At 47.6% G+C, this 13,251-nt stretch overlaps 1 long non-coding RNA gene across 2 annotated transcripts; it reads left to right on the top strand.

Moving 5' to 3' along the window:
* The first annotated feature begins 3,054 nt into the window (after positions 1 to 3,054).
* LOC148214030 (uncharacterized) lies at positions 3,055 to 12,124 on the top strand. 2 transcript variants are annotated; one of them, XR_015793537.1, is made up of 3 exons: positions 3,055 to 3,166; positions 5,734 to 5,826; positions 6,896 to 12,124. It is a non-coding gene; the product is annotated as an uncharacterized LOC148214030 (long non-coding RNA). The 2 variants fall into 2 exon arrangements; XR_015793536.1 differs by having other exon boundaries at positions 3,083 to 3,166; positions 5,729 to 5,826.
* Positions 12,125 to 13,251: the final 1,127 nt, after the last annotated feature.

Consider the following 13,251-nt stretch of genomic DNA (forward strand, 5'->3'; position numbering starts at 1 on the left):
ACAGAAGCTCCAAACAGTTTGGAATGAACTCTCTTATTCACTATGAGTGCAACTCCATTTCTTCTAAGGGTTTCTTGCCCACAGTAGTAGATATAATGGTCACCTGAATTAAATTCACCCATTCCCGTCCATTTCAGTTCGCTGATTCCCAAGATGTCGATGTTCAATCTTGTCATCTCATGTTTGACCACATCCAGCTTGCCTTGGTTCATAGATCTTACATTCCAGGTACCTATACAATATTGTTCTTTACAGCATCGGACCTTCTTTTCGCTTCCAGATACATCCACAGCTGAACGTCCTTTCGGCTTTGGCCCAGCCGCTTCACTCTTTCTGGAGCTACTTGGAATTGCCCTCCGCTCTTCCCCAGTAGCATATTGGACACCTTCCGACCTGAGGGGCTCATCTTCCGGCATCATATCTTTTAGCCTTTTGACATTGTCCATGGGGTTTTCTTGGCAAGGATACCGGAGTGGGTTGCCATTTCCTTCTCCAGTGGACCACATTTTGTCAGAACTCTCTGTCATGACCTGTCCGTCTTGGGTGGCTCTGCACGGTATAGCTCATGGCTTCACTGAGTTACGCAAGCCCCTTCGCCACGACAAGGCAGTGATCCATGAAGGGGATTTCGTATTTACACACACACATATATATACATTTATATTTAGTGTTGAGGCATTTGGGCTTTCATTAAGGATTTCTGAATCCTGTTTCCTCCCTTAATTTTGTAAGCTTGGAGGGCTTTGAGACATCCAAATCTGTCCCCATAGAGTCAAAGTAAGGTCTCCATTCCAAGGACAGTTTTCCTGGGGAAAAGGTGCTTACTTAAGGGTTGAGGGGCAGGGGAAGGAAGGAAGGAAGGAAGGAAGGAAGGAAGGAAGGAAGGAAGGAAGGAAGGAAGGAAGGAAGGAAGGAAGGAAGGAAGGAGGGAGGGAGGGAGGGAGTCAATCCCTAGTACGGAATGGTGCTGAGTGGGACACGGGGGTCCTGAGGAAGGGGTGGGATTCTGAAGCAGAGGCCAAACAAAAAGCCTCCATTGTGTCAAGATGGGGGGGTCAGGCGCGGCCGCCCACCCATCAGCCTGCCGTCACTGCTCTGGCTTTTGGGTGAAGAATAAAAAGCTGAATTTCGTGCAACTGCCTGTTTTCTCTTTGCTCCCAGCTCAGAAACGAACTGGGAAGAAATAATTCTAACCGCTATGTGGGCTGAGACTTGGGGAAATCCAGGGTTAGGGGTGGAAGGTCTCAAGGCCTAAGGACATCCCTTGAAAAGAAATCCCATTTCCCTACTTACAGAGAGCTGAGGGAAAGGGGAACACACACACACACACACACACAACGTTGGGAGTAGAAATGAGCAGGAGGCACACACAAGAACTTACCTAATTAGTGTAGGAATTAAAAGTAACACTTGGGATTAGAAAATCCTGCCCAGCAGAACCAACAGGGCAGATGGGAAGCTCTTTGTTTCGATTGCAGAGATTTTAAGATGGTGCAGTCGAAGGTCCCCATTGCAGGCCAAATTGGTCTACCAGCTGTGTCAGTCACCTGAGCCCATTCCAGACACAAACCTCGAGCACAACTCTTCCTCATCCCCGCCTGTATGGGTAATAACCCCCGTCCCAGGCGAGGGGCATCCTTTCTGGAGGGAGGCCGGGAGACCTTGTGCTGCTCATTCCCCATCTTCCCTAATCGATGACATGCATGTCCCCGAAGGTGTTAGGCGTATCCTTTACACCCAGAGACTTCCCAGTGAACTCCTGGCCCTCCTCCTCATTCCCTGGTTCTGGACTGAGAGAGGGACAAGATAAGCAGGCCGGTATTTGTCCAGATAGAGTCCAGCGCACGACCTTGCGCTACCTGTTGAGGCACATGAGTCTTGTCAGGCCCACCTGCTTTCTAGGACCTCCCAGTCCTTGTCCAAGAAGGACTCTGGGCGTGGCTGGAACTGAATTTTTAGACCCACAGCCCTGGTCACCAGTCTGGATTGAAATATAAAGAGAGAATCTCACACTCACACATTCACTGGGCACAAGACACAAAAAAGGGCAGTTACCAACAATGAAGTCTCAGGTTCAAGCAACTGTTGGGCTCAAAACCAAAATTCCTTTTACTACCAATGTCGAAGCGGGCAGAGTCTGGGGAGCACCCTACCGGCTAATGGTCTGGTGCCAGGCGGGTGAAGTTGCCCGGGCTTGGTCCGCTGACCTGGTTAGTCTTGGGCTCCTGGCTGCCTCGGCAAATTGTTAGAGAGAAAGCTTTGGAGGTTCGCCTCTGAGCCGGGAATAAACACGCAGGCGGTTGCTTGAAGGAGAGGGAAGACTTCCACCATCAGGACTTCAGGAAGGAGGAGAACCACTGCAAAGCAGGGCATTCCCTCAGACACGTTGCAGAAGAAGGCCACGGTCAGGGGTACTGAAGGCCACTGAGAGACCCAGTAGGACTGCACTCCCCCAATCCTGGTCTCTCCATAAGTCATCCATAAGTGCAACCAATGCGATTCCCATCCTGTATCCTGGCCAGAATCTGAGCGTCAGCCCTTTCAGGCAAGCCACGTCGGGAACTGGACACCACAGAGCCTTTGGGGGCTCTGCGATGTTGTTGTGGGACTGAAGAACAGAATCTTGAAAGCCTGTCAGAGTTTCCCACTCACCTCTTTTCTGGGATAGAGAATCAAGACAGGATTATTTTTACTCTCTTAAGTAAGAAAAATGCTGGATTCCATTTCCTGTCTGCTCCTTTCCTCCATCTGCTCCCTCTACTCGGGACGCAACTTTCTCCAGAACCTCTCTTAAAAATGGAAGCTTGGAGATGTTCTACAGTTGTCCAAAGCAGCTGGATGGAGAAGGCTTCCTGATCGGGGGGGGGGGGGACACCATAGCCCCCTTCCTCCTGACCCCATGGAAATAACCCCCTTTCTCCCCTCTTTGCATGAGGTCCTGCGTTGCACACAGCATCCGCCAGGGGGCTCCCTCTGCAAAGAGAGGGAACACCATGCACTTTGGGGGGGGGGGGAGAGAGGGAGAGTTTGCATTGCAAATCTCCAGCAGGGAAGAAGAAAAGCCCTGCAAGGAAGGAGGTGCCCGAGATTGTGCCTGATTTCTCACCACGTGCTGATGAGGCTGAAACAGGGTTGGATCCTCTGCAGTTCGACATGTCTTAGGAGGGTGAGTGAACCAGGACATCCTCTTAAGCTTTGTTCTGTTGGATATTTGCAAGATCTACAGGTTTAACAGTATTAACTATGGAGTTAACAAGAGATTGTTTTTGGCTGTGAACATCATTGAATCAGGTGGCAAACTCTGTATAAGAGAAGCGTTTTTCTTCTTACTTGTTCTCCTGCTTTTCTGATTTTACCTTTTTAGGCTCACTGCTTTTTCCCTGCTGTCTTGGTAGATTTGTATTATGTTATTTATATTTTTTGTTGTCACTGTTGTATTGTTGAAGATCTATTTTGTGCTCAAGGTTTCTCTTTTGTATAATTTAATAGAGATAAAGGTTGACCTTTATATTCCTTGTCTCCTCCTAATCTCATTTCCCAACAAATGGGTAGCAGAGGATGGTTGGGCTTGAGAAGCTGATAAGCCTTTTTAAGAGAAGACATTAAAAGTCATTATTAAGTTTGGTGTTTTTCCTTTTGATCCAGACAGCAAAGCAAAGAGGCCTTTTTCTTTTTAATGGTATTAAATTTTTGAAAAGATAAGGTGATTTATGTAAGTGAAATATTGATAGTAAATCTTTTAAACTAAAGGAGAATTTAGCAGAGGAGTTTGCATAGAGTGGCTTTAAAATGTCTGTAAAGAGATGGAGGTATTGGATCTACTCAAGGTTTCCAACAGGGGTAAGTAATAACAACAGCCTATTTGTAATTCCAAAGTTGAATAGGAATAACTTTCAAATGTGGGCTGCAAGGTTAAGAGTTTCCCCTCAAGTACAGGACTGTTTGGACATCATAGATGAAGATATGCCTGAAAGCCAATTGGAGCAGAAGGAGTATAAAATGAAAGAAGCAAAAGTCGTAATGATATTTTATGCCTGTATAGAAGACCAAGAAAGTCCACTAGTGACTAAATATAGAACAGCTAAAGATTTATACAATGCTCTTAAGGGAAAATATTTTATTAGATCAAATAAGAATGTGATATTTTTGAAAGAAAGGTATAGTATGAGGATGAAAGAAGGCACTAGTATTGATAAGCACTTAGATGAAATCTTAAAGCTCGTTTCAGAGCTTCAGTCTGCAGGAGCAGAGATATCTGGCTCTGAGTTTCACACCTGTATATTACTTAGTCTACCCCAATCCTTTGCAAACCAAAAGACTATGCTTGAGTCTATTGCAAAAGTGGATTTAGATTATACAATTGCTCATTTGAGAGAGACTGGCCTTAAAAGGGTAATGGATACCACACCTGGAGAAAGGTCAGTATTAGGAACAAGACCTGCTCTTAAGGAAAGGAGATGTTATTTGTGCTCAAGGATTGGGCATATTGCTAAGTATTGTAGATTTAAAGGGGTAGAAGGTCAAAAGGCCAGAGGAGTAAATGTTCCTACAGAAAGAATGTCTTTCAGTAAACAAGGGCATTTTAATAGCCACAGAGACTTGAAACCACTAAATGGTAGATCAAATAAGAGATATAAAAAAAGGTTTAATATTGGCATGAATGCTTGCAATGATAATCGTTTCAAATATCTGATTATCAAGGTGTAAATGATAGAAGGCATTTTCTCCTTGATAGTGACAGTTTTATCCAGGGACCCTGAAACAGAAATGCTGAATGCTGTTCGTCAGCACTTTGTTAATCAGCTAGACCCATGGCTAGGAAACAGACTGTACCCAAACTGCTTGCTATGTCCTTACAGCACTTTCATGGTTAAAAGCCGTGGCTCACTCAGTTTCTTCAGTGTTCACGTTCCCATGCTGTGTTAATCCTAGTTTACTGAAACCCAGTTTTTGGGGTCCCCGTGTCATACCTAACCCTAAACGTCTCCAAGAGGCTGACTTTGCAGAACAACTGGGCTAAAACGTTGTTGGTGTGATCATATATTATGATATTATGAAGGGTAGCGCTCTACATGGGGCTACCCTTGAAGAGTATCCGGAAGATTCAGCTGATCCAGAATGCAGCCGCACAAGCAATTTTTGGGGCCCAAAGAAGGACCCATATAACACCTTTGCTCCGTGAGCTGCATTGGGTACCGGTTTGCTTCCGGGTCCAATTCAAGGTGTTGGTTATCTCCTTTAAAGCCCTACATGGCATGGGGCCAGGTTACCTGAAGGATCGCCTCGCCCCCACGATTTCAACCCATCCCACCTGATCTCACAGAGAGGGCATGCTCCGGACCCCCTCGGCAAAAGAACTCCGAGTAGCGGGGTCCAGAAGGCGGGCCTTCTCTGCTGTAGCCCCCGCCCTTTGGAACTTCTTGCCCCTGGAGGTGAGACAGGCCCCCTCACTCCCGGCCTTTCGGAGGGATTTGAAGACTTGGCTCTGCCATCTGGCCTGGGGGGGGGAGGGAGGATGTCAGAAATGCGGTTGGCTGGCCCCTTAGCGGCCTGGTTTGGCCTCTATCCACCTCTTGGATTTTTAAGGCTTTTTATCTCTGTAAGCCTGGTTTTTTATAACTTTTAATCATGTATTTCTGATTTTAATTTGTTGTAAGCCGCCCAGAGTCCCCCATTGTGGGGAGATGGGCGGGGACAAGTCTATTAAATAAATAAATATTTACCCTAGAACAGCTTTTCCCAACCTTGAGGACTTCAAGATGGGTGGACTACAACTCCCAGAATTCCCCAGCCAGCATGGTGAATGCTACTCGTACGGTTTTAAATGTAAGCTGCCTAGACATTTTTCGGGGGACTCAGGCAGCCCACACTGCAGTCTAGTTTAAGCCAGGATGTTTAACTATGCTTTGCTTAATATGTCACAGTGGCCGGGTCATGCAGAAACTGAAAAACTAATCCCATGATGGCGTGCTTACACTTAGATTAAAAGAGCAGCCAATATTTCTGCCTTTTACAAAAATTGGACCTTTGGAAATGATCTACCAAAATTATAGGGAATGCTGCTGGAGTATACTGAAAAAAGCTGAGTCACTCTTCGAAAGTAATTTTGTCCTCTTATTCTGAACCCAAAATTCCAGATTTCCTGCCTTTGTACAAAGGAAGTCTTCGACTTATGACCATTCATTTAGTGATCATTCAGAGTTATGACAGCACTGAAAAAAAGTGACTTACAGGTTCCTGCACTTATGACTGTTGCAGTGTCCCTGCAGCCGAAGATAAAAATGTGGGTGCTTGGCAACCAGCATGTATTGATCACGGGTGCAGCTTCCCAGGGTCACGTGATCGCCATTGGCGACAAGCAAAATCCATGGGGGAAGCGGATTCACTTAACGACCATGTGATTCGGGGTGACTCACTTAATGACAACATCACTTAGTGATCGAAGTTCCGGTCCCAATTGTGGTTGTAAGCCGAGGACTACCTGTGTCTGGTTGGATCAGCCTGGACTAATCTTTGTAAAATATGCCACTGCTAAATTGGATTTTGGTATCAAGTGTTCCCTCTTGTAGAGGCTTGTAAAATCTGAAAATCCATTAACGTACATTTCCTTTGTAATTTCAACACACACACACACACACAATAGAAAACTGCAATATCACCCAGAAAACAGATTTTCCTTCAGTTCAGAGAGGCCAGGCAGAGAGAATTTTTTAAAAAACCACAAACATCTGCAGAGATTATTTACAGTTCATTAGAACACCAGTTATTTCTTTTTATCAAAAAGCCTCAGGGATCTTCCAAAAAGTTAATTTTTACAGTTCCAAAGGAGGACCAAGAAAGATTGGGAGCACATTAATCTGCAGCCTAATTAACTGTAGCATTTCTGCTTTGATAGATATCAGCTGTCTGGGGGCAGGAGGAAAGGAGCAGGAACAGGCACATGTGAATGGCCAGACTACCCCCGCCTGTTTGACTACAAATCCCATCACTCGAAAGCTTCAGGGGACTACGTGAGGGGACTTGGCTGGGCCCGTAATGAGTTTCCAAAAGCCGGAATTGGTAAATTTTAGGTTGCAGAAGCTGGGTCTCCCTTCCCTCATGCCCTGCCCTTACAATGCCCCCCCCAAATCTTTTCTGTCCAGCAAACAAGGATTGGGGTGAACGAGGATTGGACCCACTTTTGTCTTCTTCCTCCTGGATCGCCGCCTTCCTACTCTTTGACTCTGGCCTGGATCGCTCTGCCGTAAGTGGCTCTAAAAATTCAGCGGGTTCCATAAGATATTTGTGGATTTTCCTGCTGGAGCGGCACACTTCAAAATGGCTCAACCAGTTGGCAGCACCCAGCCAACTTTGGCTGATCTTGATCCGCAAAGCAGTCAGTCCGGGGATGGGAGACCACAAGGAAACCCTAGGGCTCCAAAGTAAAAAAAAGAAAAAAGAAATCTCAGGAAAAGGTAATATAGCAAGGAAAATTGCATCTGTATCTCTGCCAACAGAACCAAGCACAATTCAGGGGCGACTTCAGCTTTCTACTGGCCCACCTTGACTTCAGGATCACCGGCCATGAAAACGCCCCTTCTAAGAGCCGGGTCCATCTTGGCACATTGCACAGATGGGTGTGCGCTCTGACGTTGCTCTCAGTCTTCACCTGAAGGCAACCTATGGATAATGTTTTTTTCTTTGCAGTTGATTGGACAAATAGCCGCCCTAAACCAGTGGCCTCTTACCCATCATATACAGTGGTGCCTCGGGTCACGAACGCTTCTGTTCACGACCAATTCGGTTCACGAATAGCTCTGGTCACAAAAGTTTGCCTCGGTTTGCGAATGCCGGATCAGGTGACGAACAGGATCCGCGGCCATTTTCCCTCCTGTGACATGGTCCGCGGCCATTTTCCGCCCATGACACGTGGTCCGTGGCCATTTTTCCGCCCGTGACACGTGGTCCGCGGCCATTTTCCGCCCGTGACACGTCCGTGGCCATTTTCCCACCCGTGACACATGGTCATAGGGAGGGGGACTCTCCCTCCAAGCAATAACCGCCTCCCTGTCCTCCACGCCAGAACAGATTAACCGTAATTACATTGAACCTTATGGGAAAATTTGCTTTGGGTCACGACTAATTCGGGTCGCGACCAGAGTCGCGGAACGAATTAAGTTCGTGAACAAAGGTACCACTGTAAAGTCATGCTTGCTTAACTATGGTATTAAATAAACCACAATTGGCCTGTTTCTTCAGCCAGGCACTTTGGTCCACCCACTCCTCAAGAAACCGTTGGTAGACCCCACCCTTCTGGACAATTTTCATCCAGTCTCCCACCTCCCCTTTTTAGGGAAGGTGGTGGAAAAGGTGGTCGCGCAGCAGCTTCAGAGGCTCCTGGAGGAAACGGATTATCTGGACCCCTATCAATCAGGATTCAGGCCCAGTTATGGGACAGAAACAGCATTGGTCACACTTTTAGATGATCTCTGGCGAGAGCGGGATGGGGGGAGCGCATCCATCCTTGCTCTTCTTGATCTCTTGGCGGCTTTCAATACCATCAACCATGGTATCCTTTTGGGTCAGCTGCAGGAGTTGCGGCTGGGTGGCACAGTGCTGTGCTGGTTCAGCTCCTTTCTCCAAGGCTGAACCCAATCGGTGTTGATAGAGAGCGAGAGGTCCAGCCCCCGGCCCCTACTTTGTGCGGTGCCGCAGGGGATGGTGCTTTCACCGCTCCTATTTAATATCTACATGAAACCGCTGGGTGAGATCATCCGGCACCATGGGGTGAGGTGTCATCAATATGCTGATGATACCCAATTATACATCTCCATCCCAGGTGCCTTAAGTGACGCTGTGAATGCCCTCTCGCGGTGCCTGGAGGCTGTGGGGGCCTGGATGGGGGACAACAGGCTTCAGCTGAACCCTGGTAAGATGGAGTGGCTGTGGATACGGTGAGCCTCAAGATCTAGGAGCTTCTCATCTTTGGTTCTTGACAGAGTCGCACTACTCCAGACAGACCCGGTGCGTAATCTGGGAGTTCTCCTGGACTCACGACTCCTGCTCGAAGAGCAGGTGGCAGTCGTGGCTAGGAGGGCCTTTGCACAACTTCATGTTGTGCGGCAGTTACGCCCCTTCCTGGATCAGGAGGACCTCCGCATGGTCACTCATGACCTGGTCACCTCCGGGTTGGATTACTGTAACGCGCTCTACATGGGGCTAACCTTGAAGAGTATCCGGAAGCTACAGCTGGTGCAGAATGCGGCAGCGTGGACAATTCTCAATGCCCCTAGGAGGGCACATATAACACCACTGTTGCGTGAGCTGCATTGGTTACCAGTTTGTTTCCGGGTCCAATTCAAGGTGTTGGTCATCACCTTTAAAGCCCTTCATGGCACAGGACCAGGTTATCTGAGGAACCGCCTCACTCCGGTCATTTCAGCCCGCCCCACTCGGTCCAGCAGACGGGCAGGTTGCAGACCCCACCGGTCAAGGAATTTCGATTGGTGAGGTCTAGGCAGAGAGCCTTTTCTGCTGCAGCTCCCGCCCTATGGAACATCCCGCCTCCTGAGGTCCAGTATGCCCCCTCCCTCATGGCCTTCAGGAAAGGGATTAAATCCTGGCTCTGCCAGAAGGCCTGGGGCCCAGAGGGGGGCCCGCACCTGTGGAGATGGCTGGTGGGGTGATGGGTTTGCCCCCCCAGCATCTTGCAGGTTTTTAGGGCTAAAAATTATAGGAGGTTCGTAGGATATTTTTAAGATATGTTTTTTAATTATTTATAGATTTTACCCATGGTTGGAGGGACTTGTGCTTTTTTCCTTTTTTATTATTGTGAGCCACCCAGAGTCACCCAGAGTCACCCACCCGGAGTTGGGCGGCATACAAATTTGTTAATAAATAAATAAATTAATTAAATTAATCACAATTGGCATGTTTCTTCAGCCAGGCATTTGCAGGATGCAGCCCCAGGCCTCAAACGCTCTGGAGCAGGTGAAAATGGCACGTTTTAATGTGTGTATTTCACGTTGATGGCGAGGTTTTAATGGTCACGCAGTTGGAAGAAAACATGGAAGGCTGAGAGAGCGGTCCTCAGCCGAGCAGATGACAAGACAAGGTTGCATGATTCCCTTGGGTTGTTGAACACATGTAGGGATACGTGTAGGAGGAGTCACATTGTTGGCTGGGGCCCCACATGATTTGCAGCAAATGTGCAAGAGATCCCATGATGCAAGGAAGAGAATGGCTCTGAACATGACCAAGACGGTTGCCCTCGTCAGGGAAAATGGCCTGAACGATTGCAAGTTATACACAAATGGTAAGTACAGCAAGTGGACGAATGCTCACTGCAGATGGAAAAATGGGTGGAGAAAACTGGCGGGGGCATTAGAAAGGTGGTGGTGGTGTGTGCGTAATGGTCTGTGCGAACCAATTTGGGAGACAGGAGGAAGAGCCGCAGACTAGGCAACGGCCAGATAAGCAGCAGCTGAGCCCACAGCAGGAATGGGACGTGGGAAGCATCTCAGAAGGGACCCTCCCTAGTTTCTCTGGCTGTAAAGGCGAGGGGGGGGAGAGGTTCTTTCAGACTTGCAAGATTCTGTTAATGTAACCTTACAATAAAGACAGAGCTCGTACTCCTGGTTGTGCTTCTGGTCGACTACCTCGTGGGCCTAACCGTATGCAACCTGTTGCAAGGACATAATGACGGTGCAAACAGCAGCAATCCCCATGAGTAAGAGCATGCTTCTGCCCATCTTGTGGTATGGAAGTGGGAGGTGGCAACATCAGGAGGACCTCCCTATTGAAAGCAGGGAGAATGGGGGTTTCAGAAGGGGCTCTGATCAAGCAAGAATGGACAGCTCGATATGGCTGCATGATGAAGGAATGGTAATCAGATACAAAACTGAGTAACCGGTACAAAAGAAAACCAGGATATGAAGAAAGAGCGAACGGGTGGAGAGGAAGACGAAAAAAGGTGCCGGTGGATGAGATTGTATAAAAAAGAGAGGCGAGGAGCTCCAAAAACAAGAGGGATTGTATGGAATGGTGGACTGATTTGGTGGAAACAGGGATGGATTGCAAGGACAGAAAGGTATGGAGCAGGAGAGTGAATTATTTGGGCGTAAAACGGCACTTCTGTTACTTTTTCTCATCTTGTGCCTTTCGTTCGTTCGGCTTCCTATTTCTTAGTCCCTTCTCCGCTGTGCGTAAGGCTGCTTCCTCCAAAGAGGAATAGCTTCATCCGTAGGAGCGTCTATCCATTTGCAGCTCAGTGTTCTGTTGCTTTTCCTAATTCTTTGTGTCCAGGTTTCTTTAGGACCAAGAGCAGTATATAAATAAAATTCAGAATCGTTTGGGCTTGAGTACGTGTCAGACAGAAACCACTTCAGGAGTCAGAATTGCTGGGTTTAGATCAATGTTTTTCAAACTTGGCAGCTTTAAGATGCGTGGACTTCAACTCCCAGAATTCCCAGCCAACGTGCTTTAAGATGTGTGGACTTCAACTCTCCATGCTGGGTGGGGAATTCTGGGAGTTGAAGTCCACACGATCTTGAAGTCGTCAAGGTTGAGGAATGCTGGCATGGATGAATGGGTGCAATTGTTGGAATAGACACCTGATCTTTCTTGTATTGTTTTTATTACTGTTGTTAGCCACACAGAGTTGTGTGTCACAAAAGGGGCAGCCATATAAGTAAATAACTGAATAAATTATGATTAAAAATGTTATGTGAAAGTTGGCAATATGATAAATTTCTCCCTTATTCTCTTTCCTGTCCCTCTACATATTCACAGTTTCTTTGGTTATTTGGGTTAAGTGAGCAAATTCATCTTCTTGGACTCTCTTCCTCTTTTTTAGTAATCTTTTTTAAATTTTTAAGTTTATGTATTTATCGGTATTTATGGTTTTAATGTTTTACGTAAACCGCCCAGAGTCCCCCATTGGGGAGAGATTGGTGGGGGAGGAATTGAATGGCTGACTGACTGACTGAATGAATGAATGAGAGAAGGAACCACGACAATCTGATCTGTTTGGCTTTTTGAGTTTTATTACTCCAAGACTCAATGGGATGCTCCTGAAGACCTGCCATGACCATCTGTTCCTTCAGTGCTGTCTGCAAGACTCTGAAAGCCAAAGGAGACAAGTCCATTGAAAGACGGCTCCCTGCAGGCAGAAGCTTGGATGGCTACGGATCCAAAATACAGCTCTCTCTCTCTGCTTGCTGTTCGCATCTCTCTAAGAGAACCAGGCCTTCGGTCAAGCTTGCGATTGCATGGGACGTCCACGGTTTGCCCCCTGCCTTCTTCTCAGAGGTCTTCTCGACTTTCCAGTCCAGTCTGCCACCCTGGGGTTTCCTCGTGGTCTCCCATCGGAGAGTTTACCGGGTGAGATTCTGCTTTGCTTTTTCCAGGTCAGCTAAGTTGTGCCAAGAAAACAATGCCAACTTTGGCTAGCTGAAAGGACCAAAAGAACAGGTTAGGGATAGATTGTCATGGAGAAAAACCTATCTACGTGGTGGCTAAGAGTCGAAAACGACTGGGTGGCACTTAATCAATCCATCAAAGTTTTCCCAAAGCAGCTGTGAAATGTGCAATTGGCAAATCTGGGGCGGCCAAAAGGTCCTTCTGGGCTGGCAAAGCCAACATCAGAAGTGTGGAGCTGGACACAGAAATCTGCAACAATAGAGGATGGGAGGAAAGAGGAATTCCAGGAGCTGGAGAAGTGGGTGGCTTTGATGGCAAAAAACTCCAGAAGAGGTTTCAAAAGCACGAAAGGGCCACGTAAAGGCTCGGCTTCCCGGGATCACAGCTCAAGCCAGAGGAAAAGGGGGCTTACCTTTTCGCAGTCTTGGCAAAGCACAGCAGTGCTACCCAGAAACCCCAGGCTTCCCCGCAGAGAAGGCATTCAGACAAACCGTTGCCCACAACATTCTTCTGCATGTTCTCCAGCCGCTCAACCGGGTGCCTGCAACGCAGAGGCTCTATCAGAACAGACTCCAATCCGCGGGCTCCTATCGTGCTGAGGACCTAACAGAAACCTCCAATCCTCTCTGGTGTTTACGCCACGATTCCAAGAGGGGGTCTCATTCTGTTAGCCCTGTGAGGTAGTCCAGGCAAGAATCACAGCCATGAGGACTCGCTCTGCCTTGATTGCAAAGCTCCATTCGCAGAATCTTGCATGACTGAAAGTATTTCTCCCCTCCTCTCCTGTTATTCTCCAGAAAACTAGGGAGGGTCCCTTCCGAAACGTGGCTCACGCCCTCCCTCCTTCTGCGG

This window comes from Python bivittatus, unplaced genomic scaffold (genome assembly GCF_059951505.1).
Source record: "Python bivittatus isolate LINGU-HERP-01145 unplaced genomic scaffold, Pbiv_v1 ctg000820_np1212, whole genome shotgun sequence".
Taxonomy (NCBI): Eukaryota; Metazoa; Chordata; class Lepidosauria; order Squamata; family Pythonidae; genus Python; species Python bivittatus.